Below are 15,591 nucleotides of genomic sequence, written 5' to 3'. Positions count from 1 at the left end.
CTACGACACAACCAAAATCGATTGTGCCACAGGTTGTGAAATATTCTGCCCAAATTGCGCCTACTGAACACAAGTTACGACACAATCAAAATCGATTGTGCCGTGAAATTTGCTGCCCAAATTTGATAAAATTACACAGTACGTAAAAAATTGAAACAAATTAGATTTCAAATGATTAGACCTTCATAACATGAATTCTAATTACTCAACCTGTTATGTTCATCAAACACTCGTAAAAAAATTTTTTCAAAGCACCAATTCACACATCCACATTTAAATAATTTTCTTTTTAAACCAAGATGTCAAAGTTTGGAAAAACTTCCTCTTAAAATTAACAAAAAGGGCAATGAGTCCTACAAAATCCACCAGCAAATAATCAATAATAGAAAGATGAAAAGTACAAGTGAACAAATTTAAAGCTAGAACAAAAACAAAATTTTTAATGCTCATTTGCTTGCAATGAATTGTATCCCATCTGCATAAGAAAATTAAAACAATGTCAAACTCTGAATAAAGAGTATAAAAAAAAAAAACTTAAAACAAATATATGAAAGAAATAAAGAATCAATGAAAAATTGTAGGTTATGCCCAAAAATGCTAAGTTTAGGTCTTTAGCTTGACCTTACTCAATCAAAATTTTATGGAGAATGAGAGAGATAGCAGGTTGCTATCTGCTCAATTGGCTCACAAACTGAATAATGCCTTAACTTTTGCTCATTTACCTTGAAATTACCAGATTTTTTACCAAAAATTTCCACAGCACCATGAGGGAAAACTTTTACAACTTTAAATGGACCTGACCACCTTGATTTTAATTTTCCTGGAAAAAATTTCAACCTTGAATTGAATAAGAGAACCAAATCTCCTTCTTTAAAGTCCTTTTTCTTGATGTGCTTATCATGCCATATTTTTGTTCTCTCTTTATAGATCCTAGCACTTTCATAAGCATCAAGTCTCAATTCTTCTAACTCATCAAGTTGCAAAAGTCTTTTGTGTCCAGCAGCTTGTAAATCAAAATTGATTGCTCTTATGGCCCAATAAGCTTTATGTTCTAACTATACGGGCAAATGGCATGATTTCCCAAAAACTAACCTATAAGGTGTAGTTCCTATGGGGGTTTTAAAGACTGTTCTATTTACCCAAAGAGTGTCATCTAATTTAAGGAACCAATCTTTTCTAGACTTGTTGACAATTTTCTCCAAGATTTGCTTAAGTTCTCTATTTGTGATTTCTACTTGGCCATTTGTTTGAGGGTGATATGGTGTGGCAATCATATGCTTTACCCCATACTTTCTCATTAATTTTTTAAATTGGTAGTTGCAAAAATGGCTACCACTATCACTGATTATGGCACGTGGAGTATCAAATCTGGTCAAAACAAATTTTTTCAGAAATTTCACCACAACTTTTGCATCATTGGTAGGTGTAGCAATAGCTTCTACCCATTTATATACATAATCCACCCCTACCAAGATATATTTATTCCCATAAGAAGATGGAAATGGCCCCATGAAATTAATTCCCCACACATCAAACAATTCAACTTCTAATATGGACTGTTAGGGCATTTCATCTCTCTTGGAAATATTGCCTATCCTTTGACACCTTTCACACTTGCTTACAAAGTTTCTCACATGTTTAAACATATTAGGCCAATAGAAACCTGATATCAAGACTTTTTCAACAGTTTTTGAGACACTACAATGACCACCATATTCAGAGGAATGACAATGATAAATAACATCATTTATTTCTTCCTCTGGTATACATCTCCTAATTATTCCATCATTACATCTCCTAAATAAAAGAGGCTCTTCCCAAGAATAAAATTTAACATCATGCAAGAATCTTTTCTTTTGCTGCCAAGATAAATCAGGTGGCAAGACACCACAAGATAAATAATTCACAATATCAGCAAACCATGGAAGTGCAGATTTCAACACATACAACTGCTCATTCATAAAAAAAACTCATCAATTGGCACAATATTATCATCTTTATTTTCAGTTTTTATCCTAGAAAAGTGATCAACCACCACATTCTCAACACCTTTTTTATCTCTTATTTCTAAATCAAATTCTTGAAGTAACAAAATCCATCTAATCAACCTAGATTTAGCTTCTTTCTTGCTCATTAAATACCTTATTACTGCATGATCAGTGAAAACTATTACCTTTGAGTTGACCAAATAAGAACGAAATTTATTTAGTGCAAATACTATTGTAAGGAACTCCTTTTCAGTTGTAGCATAATTAACTTGAGCTTCATCAAGGCATAGTAAATGGCATAAGGTTTTCTATCTTTTCACTGGCCAAGGATAGCTCCAACAGCAAACTTGCTTGCATCACACATGATTTTGAATGGCAAAGTCCAATCCGGGGGTTGCATGATAGGAGCTGTTGTTAATGCCGTCTTTAACCTGTAAAAAGCAACCATACAATCTTGAATAAAATCAAATTTAACATCATGAATCAAAAGATTTATTAAGGGTTTAGCAAGTTTAGAAAAATCCTGAATAAATTGCCGGTAAAACCCGACATGTCCAAGAAAACTCCGCACTCGTTTGACAGTGGTTGGAGGGGGCATTTTTTCAATAATTTCTATTTTGTCTCTATCTACTTCTATTCCCCTGTTTGATATCAAATGCCCTAAAACGATCCCCTCTTGGACCATAAAGTGGCATTTCTCCCAATTCAACACCAGATCATTATCAGCACACCTCTGCAAGATTTTAGACAAATTAGTCAAGCATGAATCAAAATTAGTGCCATATACTGAAAAGTCATCCATGTAAACCTCCATAATTTCTTCAATAAAATCAGAAAAAATGGCCATCATGCACCTTTGAAAGGTGGCAGGCGCATTACACAATCCGAATGGCATCCTTCGATATGCAAAGGTGCCATAGGGACAGGTAAAGATAGTTTTTTCTTGGTCATCAGGATGGATTGGAATTTGAAAGAAACTAGAATATCCATCTAAGTAACAGAAGTAAGAATGCTTGGCTAATCTCTCTAACATTTGATCCATAAAAGGAAGGGAAAAATGGTCTTTTCTTGTAGCATTATTCAACTTCCTATAGTCTATGCACATTCTCCAGCCTGTAACAGTTCTAGACGGTATCAATTCATTATTCTCATTTTTAACAACTGTCACTCCACCTTTTTTTAGTACAATATGTGACTAACCCACTCACCGTCAGAAATGGGGTAAATAATTCCAGTAGCCAGTAATTTCAGGATTTCCTTTTTCACAACATCCTTCATTGTAGGATCCAATCTTCTTTGGTGTTCAATAGAAGGTCTACTATTTGGCTCTAGGAAAATCCTATGCATACAAACTGTTGGACTAATTCCCTTTATATCATCAATTGTATAACCCAAAACTCTCCTATATTCTCTCAAAACTCTGAACAATTTGTCAATCTCAATATCAGTCAAAGATGCATTAATTATAACAGGATATGTTCCATTGGATCCAAGAAAAGCATACCTGAGGTTGGAAGGAAGAGGTTTAAGATTTACTTTTGGGGCATCCTCTACCTTTAATGATGGTGGTTTAATCTCCAAAGTTTGCACTTCTTCAAGCTGAAAATTTGTGGCTTCAGGATGTGGTGGAGAGCTCTCCAAGTGTTGTGCAAAGGCAGCTATGTTGTGATTATCATCATCAATGCTCCCACCATGGACCAAGCAATTTTCAAGAGGGTCTTGTGGATAGCTTTTTCTGAAATGCTCTTGAACAATCTCATCAATAATGTCTACCCGCAAACAAGACTCAACTTCTTCATGTTTCCTTTTCATGGCTGGATTGATGTTGAATATCATTTGATCATCTCCCACTCTAAGTGTCAATTTCTCACCCTTTACATCAATTAATGCACCAGCTGTTGCCAAAAAGGGTCTTCCCAATAAGATAGGAATTTTTGTGTCTTCTTTCATATCTAAAATGATAAAATCCACCGGAATGTAGAATTTCCCAACCTTAATAGGCAAATTTTCTAGAATACCTTCTGGATACTTAATTGAACGGTCAGCCAATGAAAGATACATGTTTGTAGGCTTCAACTCTCCCATATTCAACTTCTCATATATTGAAAGTGGCATTAGGCTGACACTAGCTCCAAGGTCACATAAGGCATTTGCCACACAATTATCACCTATATGACAAGGAATGGAAAACACACCCGGATCTTTGAGTTTGGGAGGTAACTTCTTCTGAATTATAGCACTGCATTGCTCTCCCAAGTTAATGGTATCATAATCTTCTAGCCTTCTCTTGTTGGTAAGAATCTCCTTCAAAAACTTGGCATTTGGGATAGTGCCTCAGTGAATGGCACATTGATATACAACTTCTTTAGCACTTCAAGGAATTTGCCAAATTGTTTGTCTAGCTTATGCTTAATGAATCTTTGAGGGTAGGGAAGGGTGGGCTTGTAAGGCTCAAGTGGGATGTATGGTTTCTCTCCCCCATCTTGCTCACTTTTGCTTTCTTCTTCTTTTCATTTTTCTTGCTCTCAACTGAATTTTCTTCTTTTGTGCTCTCTTTTTCTTCTTTCTTGTTTTCACTCTCTTGACCAAGTTTCTTACCACTTCTCAAGGTCACAACCTTACATTGTTCATGAGGGTTTTGTGGTTGGCTAGGTGGTTTGCCATAGGATTTGCTTCCCGATGAGCTTGCTTGTTGAGCCAATTGAGTCTCCAACATACGATTGTGGACTTATAATTGATCCATGGTTTATCTCATGTGTTGCATTTCTTCCTCCAATTTGCTATTCATCTTACTTTGTTTAGCAAAAAATTTCTCCATCATGCTTTCCAAGTTTGGCTTCGGTTCATGAGGTGGAAGGGATTGTTGTGCTCTTTTTTGATATCCAGGTTGTGGCTGCCTTGTGGGCTGAAATTGAGGCTGAAACTGAGGTCTATTCTGCTGCATATACTGCTGGTTATGAGCATAATTTGAGCTTTGACCTTGTTGAGCAAAAGTTGCTTATGGTCTCCATGTTGAGTTGTTCACATTAGAGTAAGAATTTCCCATAGGTTTCTGTTGATAACCTCCTACATAAGCAGCTTGTTCTTGCAAATAATCATCACCATAAGAAGAGTAATCAACTCCACAACTTTGAGTTCCATCTGTATAGGCAACTTGTTGCATTGTTGTAGGAGTTGAGGTTGTTGCCTTTGTGCAAAAATCACTAAGAAGCTGAGTCAACTGATTAAATCTTGCATTCATGTAGTTAACTGAGTCAAGTTCATAAATCCCAGCCTTCTTTGGCTCAAGTGCTCTAGGATTTCCCCATAAATGGGTATTATGAGCAATCTTCTCTAATAGATTATAGCATTCTTCACTTGTCATTCTCATGAAATCTCCTCCTGCTTGTGAATCAATTGTGTTTCTTATGGCTGGAGTAACTCTAGTGTAGAAATTTTGAACAATCATCCATTTGGGTATTTCATGATGAGGACATTGCTTTCAAGCTCTCATCCAAAATTCATACAAAGTTTCATCATCCCTTGGCTTAAAAACTACCATCAAATTCCTCAAATGATTGGTCTTCCCAGGTGGGAAAAATTGAGATAGAAAAGCTTGAGATAGCTGCTCCCAAGTAGCTATAGTAGCTTGTGGAAGTGAGTCATACCACTCTAATGTTGAATCCCGAAGAGAGAATGGAAATAAGGTGAGCCAAATCACTTCATTTGAAACTCCAGGCTGTCTTTGTATGCCACATATTATCAAAAATTTCTTCAAATGAGAATGAGGATTTTCAAGTGGACTACCTCCAAATTGTGAATTCTGAACCATTTGAATGAGACCAGTCTTTAACTCAAGTTGATTAGCTCCAATAATAGGTTTGTTATCTCTCACATCAGCACATCTAGGAAAAGCATAATCTAACATGGATATTCTCTGAGGATCATTTTGGTTAACAACTTCATTCTGCCTATTTTGCTCATTTCCTCCATTATCTCCACCAATAGCTTTATTTTGATTCTCCATATTTTTAATTTTCTCCTCTTGGTCAAATCTTTGTTGTTCTTCCTTTTTTGCTTCCTTTCTTCTCTTGTATTCCTTTTTGTTGGCTCGACAAAATTTTTCAATTTCAGGGTTGAACAATAATTCAGTATCACTTGTGCTTTTCGATCGTCTCATAAATAAGAAAAGTACCTGAAAAACACAAGGAACAGTAGTGAAAATAAAAGAAAATAAAAATTTTAATCAGCTTAAAACAATTAAAATCCAACTTAAAAACAAACAATTCCCCGGCAATGGCGCTAAAAACTTGATTGTGCTAGCTGTGAAGTAGCTTCCGTAAGTGCATGGGTCACAGTAGTATAGTTTTAAAAATAATATCGTTCCCACAGGGAATTGTGCTTAAATTGGAAATAAAAGGATAAGCTAATTAGAATGGTAAAATTTAAAAATATTAAAAATGATATTTAAAATTAAAATTGGTATTTGATGAATTTAAACTAAATCAAACAATTAACTAAATTAATTAAACTAGATTACCAAAATTTAAATTGAAATTTCTAATTATAAAATTGGGAGGAATTAAATCTAAATTCAATAAAAATTGAAGTGATTCTAGAGATAGGGTTTTTAATATTGTTTGCATGTGATTCATCCCTAATTTAGCCAAACACATGAGAAGTGCAATTTTGAGGGAAATCAATTCTTAGTTCTTTGAAACCTTTTTCAAGCATTTCAAAGTTGGTATTCATTAAATCAAACCCTATTTTCACGGTATTTCAAACCTAATAAAAACCCAATTAAAGCTCTAATTGATTTTAAAAAGTCCCCTTAATCCTCTTAGTTTATCTCTAACACCAAGAAAACTAAGTTAATTGCCAGATTATCTATCCCAAACATTCACTTTTCAGTTCATCTGTAAATGATTAAAACTTAACTTAATGAGGGCCCATTCATCAAGCAAGGCAACAAGCTCACAAGCAATAAATCAAAATGCAGCAAATCTCATTTAAATGACTAAATCAGTTCAAAAACCACAATACAAAGCAATATTTACAAACCCATCTCCAGAATCTCAAATATCTACTCACAAATCATGGTTTCAAGACAAACCCAAGCATAGAAATGAAGAAATAATGAAAATCTAAGCTAAGGAATAGAAAAACTCAGTAAAATGATGAAGATTTTTGTTATTGGAGAGTTGCAAAAAATGGCTTCTGCTGCTGCTGCAAAACCAGACTTCACGAGCTCCTCTTCCTCTCCTTCTTTCTTGCAAAATCTCTCTTTCTTTCTCCTTATGGAAAGAAAGAGATAAAGGAGCTTTTATATGGTTCAGAGGTCTGCCCTATAATGGGTAAAAAGGCAGAAGATTCTAGAGAAAGTGATGTATTAAATCAGAGGAACGAAAATACCACGTCAGCCATTTTCAGTAAAACGACACAAGCTGAATCGGTTGTGTCGCGGGTTGTGTCGTAGGTTGTGAAACCTGCTGCCTTAGAAAAATTGCATATCTGACAATCGACACAACCTGTGACACAAGCTGTGTCACTAGTTGTGTCACTTTCGGCCTCTTTAACTCAACTTTAAAATTTTTGCAATTCAATTCTAATTTCTTCCAAATGGCTGCTATGATCAAAATACACTAAATTTCTCCAAATTTAACCTACAAAATAAATAAATTTAAAAAATTAAACTAAGAAGTGTAAAATTGACTAAATATATGCTAATATTTATAGTAATAGCTATGAACAAAGGTAAATTATGTGCAAAAATTATACCTAAATGATGATATAAAATGTATGCATCATCAACTCACCAAATTAGTGGATTGGAGAGATTTTGATACCTTACCTTACCCTACTTTAAAAAACCTCAATACACTCCATCCAAACATACTGTTAGGAAACCTAGATTTTATCCACACTTTAAGTAAACTAGATTTGAGCACAATAACATAACATCAATGAACCAATTGATATGCTTACCAGAAATGGAGCAAAAGGAAACCTAATAAATAAAGAACGAGATTTCTAATTCATCAACAATCCTAAAAACTACACAAGTTGAATACACATAATAAGAAGTTTCATAATGACATAAATTTTGGATTCTTTTCACAATAAATCATCACCACCTTTTTAATTGATTGCTAACTTTATCCAAAAGCAAAACATCATGTCTACGAAGCCAAGATGAGTAAAACATAATGAGAATTTTAGGTTTGTTCTTAAACATAACATATTAGCAAACATAGTGAGAAGTGTGTGTATGTTCTTAAAAAAGGCATGATACTTCCACTTACCAATGTTTCAAAGTCAACTTTCAAACCAGTTGCCACCCATGTAGGATCCATTAATGCTTTTAGGATTTCACAATGCTCAGAGTTTCTATACATGTGCAATATTTCATCAAGCATATTTTTTATTCTGCGAAACTCAATATGATTAGCCTCCCTCAGTTCGAGTAGCTTCACCAGCTGCAAGACATGAAAGAAATACAAGATTACGTACAGAAGCATAATTTGAAAGAAGGAAATATCCTTGACAAATAACAAGGAGAAGAACAATAACAATAAGTGCATAACTGCATATTAACTAAGTTGCAAGTAAATGCAAATAGGAAGCAGGAATGAGAGAGGAAATAACCAAATGAAGGGTTAAACAAAGCAACTTCTTTACCTCAAGAGTGAACAAAAAGGAACACAATTGCAGAGTTCTATAAAATGAAACCTAAACAGATCTCCTTCAAAAAGTCAACACATACTTCTAGCTCTAAATCATGAAGTTAAATTCTAAAGTCACACTCATCAACAGTAACAGCATCAATCTGACAATTCTGAGCTGGAATTGAGACTGCACGACAGCAATGATAATGATAATATTTATAACTTATAAACAAAAACATTGTAAATGTTTTAATCAAACTTTAGTAATGTGATGATTGCCCCTAAGGAAACAGCTCACAAATGAAAAGTATTGCAATCCAAATAACAAGCATATGCTCTAAATTGTCTTAACAAAATGATAAGGAAAATTGCATTATTAGTCAATCAAATTAGTACTCAAGTTCAAGTAGTAATAAAATTTCAAGTTTTCCAATTTGGTCATCCAACTTTTGTTTCATCTATAATATAATTACTAAAACCAGCTTTACAAAAGTTAAAGAGAAAAGCAACATAACATGCATGCAATTTATCTGCAAAACTGCCACATTGAATTTCAATTCTTCCTCTTTTGTGCAATTGAAAATCTTGGACAAGTAACCATCTTGCAGATGAATAAAAGTTGAGTGACCAAATTGAAACCAATCAAAAATTTAATGACACTTGTAAATACTAAGTTGTGCAACTACTTGTGCATAATGTAGTTAGTCAAAGCTGAAGAAGGTGTATTCCATCTGATCGTAATGAGGAAATAAATTTATTTACAAAAAGGCATTATTAAGATTAAATACCAAACAACAAATAAGAAGGATCACGAAAGCATATCATTCTTTTTATGCCAAATACACGCAAAAGCAAGTGAAAACAACCTTTGCAGACCTAACGCAAGTAAATTCCGGGATTGAGCATGTTACATTGCTCATAAGTTTGCACGTCGCTGCCAAAGAAATACAGTTCAATATAAGCAAATTGTGTACTCCATATTCATTTTTAATTAAATACTTCAAAATAAGCGAATTGCATGCTCCACATTCATTTACACATTTTACCTATAATGTCACCCCATTTTTCTCTTCAAACAACAACCTATGTGAAATATGCATCACAAACTCACCTTGAATTGCGGATGCAATTTCATAAGCAGGAGGGTTCAGAAGAAGATCTCTTACATATCTGAAAAGTAATGAATTAACAGTACCAAGTAGGGAAATATCAGTTCTATTATGCAACAGGATGGGAAAAAAAGAAAAGGAACATGTGGAGGATTAACACAAACTAAGAACAAATTCAATAGAAGAAAGCAATTCTATCAGACAATGAGGATGAAACGGTAACAATGGAAACTTCAAGTAAATTTCTGTGACTGGAAACTCATAAGATTCTTCAAAAGACTTTATTTTAGTTTAGATTTTATTGGGAGACTGATGCGTCCCTACCGCAAGTGCACGGGTCGTACAAGTAGTATAGAAAAATATCGATCCCACGAGGAGTTGTGTTAATGATTGAATTTTTGATATAAAAAGTTGAGTAAATAGAAATATTTTTGAAATTGAAGTAATGAATTGATGGGTAATGGAGTATGAAATCTAAATATGCAAAATTAATATTCTATTCAACAATGTATTAATTAAACTAAAATTGCATCAAATTGAAATAAGCAAGTTCAAATATGGCAATATTCAAAATGGCAAGTGATTAAATTTAACTAGAAATTAACAATGGTAAAAAGGCGATTCCGGAGTTCGGGATTTCATATTCGAGCTATTTTGGGATTTTAAATCGGTTATCCAATTTTATGAAATTTATGGGTTTAAAGGAGATTAATTCTAAAATCCTTTGAAAACTCTTTCGAGTGAGACAAAGAGTGCCTTAATTAACTTAATCCTACTTTCGTGGAGTTAAAATTAACCAAGACCCATTAGGTTCTTTAATCAATATATTAAAACCCTCTTAACCCTTAGTCTATTTCTAGATCTAAGTTAATTAAGTCCAATTTCTTGATTAACTATCACTTGGTTTTCTCCTTTCGGTGCTTCAACCAAGGATTAAGAACATAACTTAATGGGGCCCTTCATTAAGCATGTGAATAAGCACACAAGAAATGGATTAAACCTCATAAATTCATTAAATTGAGACTAACCCAGTTCAAATCCACAAAAATAACTAAATATTACATCCCTTACTCCAGAATCAAAAGTAAACTACTCACTATCCATAATGCTTACAAGATATGATGAGTTTAAATGGAAATAAAGCTTTAATCTAAGCTAAGAAGTAAGAAATTAAACACTAGAAATGTAGAAAAGTGTAAAGAAAGAAAGAAATCTGCAAATCTTAGTTGAAAAATGGTGTGGAAGGTGAAGATGGCTCTTCAAATTCTGCTTAGCCCCTCTCCTTTTCTTCTTTGCTCCTTGTCCCCCTCTAAAATGGGAAAATGAGACTATATATAGCATTTTTCTGACATGGAGCCCTAAAATAGTATGTTCTAGGAGGAATACATTAAGGGAATCTTCACATGACTCATTAATGAACTATTTATGGATCGCATAAGTGGACTGCATAAGTTATCTGATCCTATTGCGATTCAGGGTTCTGGGCCACTTATGCAAAAGCGCATGACTTGGTGCATAGGTTATGCACAATTCCGTGAAGGTGCATAAGGGAGGCGGAATGTGCATAAGCTATCTTTGTCTCCTTATGCACACTTGGTGGTTCTGGAACAGTGATCTTTCTCCTTATGCAGATCTGCATAGCTTATGCGGCAAGTTATGCACAATTTGGTCAATGCATATTTCAGCTTGAAAACTTGTTTTTGACATCTTTGGCTGTAGAAGACACTCCTCAATGGCAAAATTCTCTTCAGTCCTTCAAAAACACCATTTTTCCTACAAAACAAAGTAAAAATTACAAATTAATCCAAAATTGACAATTATGGAAAACTAACTAAATAACTAATGAAATTAGCTAAAAGTGACTAATAATCAAATAAAATAGCTATGAAATTAAACCTAAATGATTATGCAAAATGTATGCATCAAATACCCCCAAACTCAAGCTTTTGCTTGTCCTCAAGCAAACTTTAAAATGAAATGCAAAAAATTTTTAGGGGTGCCTTATCCAAAGAACTATGAAAATCACCTATTAAAGTAACTAAACACACCTTTAGCCATACTAACAATCCATATACCCATCCTTCAAAATGCAAAGAATCTAATGCTTATCCAAGCTTTCACCGCTTAGCCATCAAGTCAATTATCATTCAAAATCCCCAAACCAACCAATCAAAAGAGATAGTCATGCTCAAAAAGAATTCTAGGACAATTGATAACCAAAGTATCTCAACATGGAATGATAGAATTGAATGAATAGATGAATAGTTTTCCAATCCCATAGGCAAATTCCCTACTCCTATCTCCACTAATGTAGCAAGTACTATCAAGAGATCAAAGGTCTTTTTAGGGATGTAATGAGGCCATGGGGTTTAAAATGAGGCTAAGAAGAAAGATGGGTAAAAAGTATTCAAAGCATGAGAATATTTTCAATTTTTAAACATAAGGTACACTTCTTATTTTATTATAATTTTTTCTTTTTCTTCTTTTTTTTTTGTATATATGGAGGAGAGAAGTACACAATGAGAATTGTCAAGTGCTAGCATAGTTTACAAAACACATAAAAATGGAGGGACATTTTGATACTTTAGACTTGTATTTTGCATTTTCTTTTGATGATTGTCCCTAAAAATGCCACCCCCAAACTCATTTCTTTTAATACTTTGGGTGGATTTCTTTCATTTTGAATGGCAATAGTGAAAAGCACATATACTAGCACTTTTACAAGATGACAAGCACTTCTTCTCCCTTTTATTGTATATTTTTTCTTTTTTTTTTATTTTTATTTTTATTTTTTTTAGAAAGTGTACCTAATATTCAATATTATTCTCATGAAAAGGGTTGGAGTGTTTGGTTCATTGGCTAGGTAGCAATAAGGATTTCAAGAAAAATTAGGGATAAAAAGGCTCAAAGGGGTTTTCAAAGGTCAATTTTAATTAGGAAAAAGGGCCAAAGGTTTAAAATGAGAAGGTTTAAATCAAAGAATGCCTAATCATCTCTCTTTTCAAGTACAAGCTGGTATTTCGCCTTGAAAGGTTTAGAAAATTTGTTCTAGGATTGGTGAGACATCATTTGACTACCTTATATCCAATAACTCCCTCTAAACACTTCCATCTCCAAATGACTAGTTGGGTGGCTTTTTGGCTAAGAAGATATAGGCAAGAGATAAACACTTCAAAACTTTGCACCTCTTAGGAAACTTTCAATCCACAAACCCAACTAAAAGGGTGAGTCAAATCACTCTCATAGGCACATTTTCAATACTCAAGGGATTTGGCAAAAGATTTTAATGTATGGTGCATGATTCCTAAAATGAGTAATGCATTAACTAAATGGAAGAAGTCTATTTGTGTGCAAAGTGTATAATTTCTAAGTGATGTATAATGTGTGTGTAAATGTGTTATGTATATGTATGTATGGATGTATATGTAAAATATTTACAATATATGTAAATGAAATGGGATGAGATGTTCCTATACTCAAAATGTAAAAAAAATGAAGCAAAAATCAAAATGAATGTGCACCCCCAAACTCAAAATTAGACATTGTCCTCAATGTCTCAAGTAGTGCATTATCAAAATTCAAAGTAAAGAGAAATTACCAGGAATTGTGAAATTTAAGAACAAAAGGAAAGAGTTACCTAGTATGAGAATTCAAGCTAAAGGGATGCATAAGAAGCTGCATAGGTCATGCAGAGTTAAGAGCTGTCCAGAGTATTTGCATAGGTAAGGTGCATAAGCCATGCGGTGCTGCATAAGAGGCAATATATGTTGCATAGGCTATGCAGGACAGTGGCATAAGGGGAATACAACACATGCGATTCTGAAGTAGCAGAAAGAGTTGCACAGGCTATGCAAAGGTTATGCATGAGGAAATTCATAGCTGTGCAGTGTATACAAAGCTGCTGCATGGGAATTGGCAAGAGGAAATGTACAACCAGCAGTAGAAGTATGGAAATATATATAGAGTATGGGCAGATATGTACAAAAGGGCAATAAGTGCAATAAAAATCAAAGAAGACTAATGTAATAGCTATTCAATAAAACTTCAAGAAAAACAGAATGTAAAATAAACTAATTCAGAACAAACAAACATAATGTGAAACAAACTATAAATGTTTGAACATATTTACAAAGAAAAGGTCCTACAAGATTGAACAAAAGTAAAACAGACACTAATCTATGTCTATTGTCTTGCCTTTGTCTAAGGATGTTGCTAAAGGGCTTGTAGGCTGCTATTTGTCGAAAAGATGGTCTTTGGAGGAGGTGATGGAGGTGGGGGAGGCATGCCCAAAAGATCATGAGTTGCTTCACCATCTCCTTCAGTTCTTTCTGTTTGTCCCTGGTTTCCATGACAAGGTCAAATAGCTGATCATGACGATCCTTTAGTGTATCAAGACCACTGTCAAGCTTCCTATCCACAAAGTAGATATCATCACTAAGACTGTCAAGGTAGGTGAATAAGGCTTTAGTGTTGAATGCGAGGAGTCTTTGTGGATGAGGTAGGTTTAGCCGTAGGAGGAATGGTGAGCAGAAATTTCTTTGGAATGTCTGAGTAAATTTGAAGGGGTGGGGTAGGTGCGTAGGGTCTTTGTGGGGACCGTGTGAAAGGTTGGGTTTACGGTTGTGCAATAGGCTCGGTTTACATTGCGGGGTGGACAGGATCAAAACATGACAGAGTAAACCCTGTTTTGGTTAAATGTGCAGTATCAAAATAGGAAGTGTCTTCAAGTGCTGGGATTGAGTGCTCTGCAGGATTAAAACCAAAATGCTTGGCTATGACAGTGATAAGCCCACCCAAAACAATATCACCTATGGATTTGGTGGCAATGTGCAGCACATGTTCACAAAAGAAGTAACCAGGAGATACCTTAACTTTGTGAAATGCACACCATAACATAAATAGTTCAGATTTGCCTGACACGAGACTAGTTCCTCTGCCCAATATGGTGCTAGCCATCAGCCTATGAATAAACCTAAGTGCAGGGTCAAGGATTTGGGATGTTTTGGATCTACCAGCAGAGAAAGTTTGAGGTTGGTTTGTTATGATTCTCCAAAATTGGGCAGGATTCCAAATGCCCTTGTTGGCTACCTCTACTCCAGTATGTGGTACTCTAAAGAACCCATCAATTGCAAAACCAAAAATGCTATGGAATTGGTCTAATGACAGTTCTCTATTTTGCCCCAAGCATCTAAATGTCATAATTGGTTTATGGTCTACATCATGCAAGTTGAGGGTAGCAGAGAATGAAGAAATAAACTCCAAAACTAGAATTGGATAAACTACCTCTTGCTTATGCACAAATTCTGTCCAACCCATACCGTCAAGAAATGTAACTACATTGTCAAATAAACCAAGAGATTGTAGAGCATCAGCAGATATATACCTAGTAGGTTGTACCCTTCTATCTTTGAGTCTCTTGAAAGCGGCTTTTTGAATTGTATCAGGGAGAGGCCAGGGTAGCTTTGATACAAATGGGGTTCTTTGAAATTGTCTTTTCTTTGGAAGAAGTGTAGAGAGTGGAGCTTTTGGCTTTTTAGGAGGTGGTTCCGAAAATGGGGTGGGTGGGTCTTTGCGTTTGGATAGAGGAGGAGCAGAGGACATGGGTCGCACGGATTTGGATCGGATTTTGCATTTGTATGTGGTTGGTGGAGGTGGTGGGGGTGTCGTTTGTGGTGGAGGATTGGCGTGGGATGTATCGATGACAATGGAGAGACTTCGAGAGGAGAGGCGGGGCGGGAATGTGGAGGGGACTCCATTGCCGATGGAGAAGAGATAGGGGGAAATGAAAATGTAGGGGGGGATTTAGGGTTTTCGTGATGAGAGTGCTGGTGGAGAAGATGGGAGAGAGAC

At 34.9% G+C, this 15,591-nt stretch overlaps 1 pseudogene; it reads right to left on the bottom strand.

Annotated features, from left to right (window-relative positions):
• The window catches only part of LOC110642439 (DNA mismatch repair protein MSH1, mitochondrial-like), a 51,190-nt pseudogene that overhangs the window by 17,064 nt on the left and 18,535 nt on the right, over positions 1 to 15,591 (bottom strand).

Source organism: Hevea brasiliensis, chromosome 4 (assembly GCF_030052815.1).
Source record: "Hevea brasiliensis isolate MT/VB/25A 57/8 chromosome 4, ASM3005281v1, whole genome shotgun sequence".
NCBI lineage: Eukaryota > Viridiplantae > Streptophyta > Magnoliopsida > Malpighiales > Euphorbiaceae > Hevea > Hevea brasiliensis.
The sequence above is the reverse complement of the archived record's forward strand: the minus strand, read 5'-3'. Positions and strand labels throughout refer to the sequence as shown.